The sequence below is a fragment of the Grammomys surdaster genome, unplaced genomic scaffold (assembly GCF_004785775.1).
Source record: "Grammomys surdaster isolate TR1022 unplaced genomic scaffold, NIH_TR_1.0 126118, whole genome shotgun sequence".
Lineage (NCBI taxonomy): Eukaryota > Metazoa > Chordata > Mammalia > Rodentia > Muridae > Grammomys > Grammomys surdaster.
In genome coordinates, this window is record NW_021620926.1 from 1,887,965 (window position 1) to 1,889,047 (window position 1,083).

At 47.5% G+C, this 1,083-nt stretch overlaps 1 non-coding gene across 1 annotated transcript; it reads right to left on the bottom strand.

Moving 5' to 3' along the window:
* Positions 1-532: 532 nt before the first annotated feature.
* LOC114611684 lies at positions 533-668 on the bottom strand. Its single transcript, XR_003709876.1, has one exon. It is a non-coding gene; the product is annotated as a small nucleolar RNA SNORA17 (small nucleolar RNA).
* Between the last annotated feature and the right edge of the window lie 415 nt (positions 669-1,083).

The window sequence follows — 1,083 nt, forward strand, 5'->3', positions numbered from 1 at the left end:
TTATGGTGTTCCTTATTACCCAGTTTTGTCTCTCTTCATTGTGCACACATCTTTCTGTTTCTGTTTCTCTTCAATTTCTCCACCACTTACTCGCTCCTCTTAGTGGTACTACAACTCTCCAAATGTCTGGGGTCATCTCCGGAGTGCTCTTCAACATGCAATGTTCCACTCATTCATTCATTATAGCACTGGGCAGGGTTCATGTCAGGCATGGTCTGCCCCCACAGGCCTGTACAGAGCCAGACTGGTGTTCATTTCAGGTTAGCTCTTCATCCAGGCCCCAAGGCACTGGTTTGGTGATTGTCTTGGACTCACTCCCCACCCGACCTGCTCAAGTGGCCCCTTGAGAGGGTCATCTGTCTCAGGCTCACTCCCTCCTATGGTCCTAGGCAAGTTTCTTCTATTCTCCAGCTTGTCCCCATCCTGTCTGGGCTTGCCCGGCACCAGACTGAAGGTCATTTCTGGCTAGCTCCTTATCTAGGCCCCCTTGGTGCCTGACTGGTAGTCATCTCAGGATTGCTTTTTTTCAGGGAATGTTAAGCTACTAATCAATTACTCAGTGTTCACAGGTCAGAAACACTGAGCATAGTCGTAGCCTCTCTCCTCTCTGCCGTCTACTGATGCACACGTGATACAGGAGCCACACCTGCAATGCCTCTGGGGGAGGATGTTGTTTCTTTTTAAAAATTTTTATATTTTAAACTAAGAGTCCCTCTCTCTCTCTCTCTCTCTCTCTCTCTCTCTCTCTCTCTCTCTCTCTCTCTCTCTCTCTCTGTGTGTGTGTTATAATATGCACACATGTCCCCCTGCCCACCTCTCCCTCTCCTTTCCCCCAGGAGCTGGAGTTACAAGCAATGGTGAAATACTTGGCATGGGTGCTGGAACATAAACTCACAAACTTTGGGATAGCTCGTAGCTGCTGGGCTCTCTCTCTCTCTCTCTCTCTCTCTCTCTCTCTCTCTCTCTCTCTCTCTGTGTGTGTGTGTGTGTGTGTATGTGTGTCTGTCTGTTTGTCTGAAGTTCTGTTTTTCTATCAAAATTATCTCTCATATCTCCTTGAAACAAGATCCATGGTTTATATAA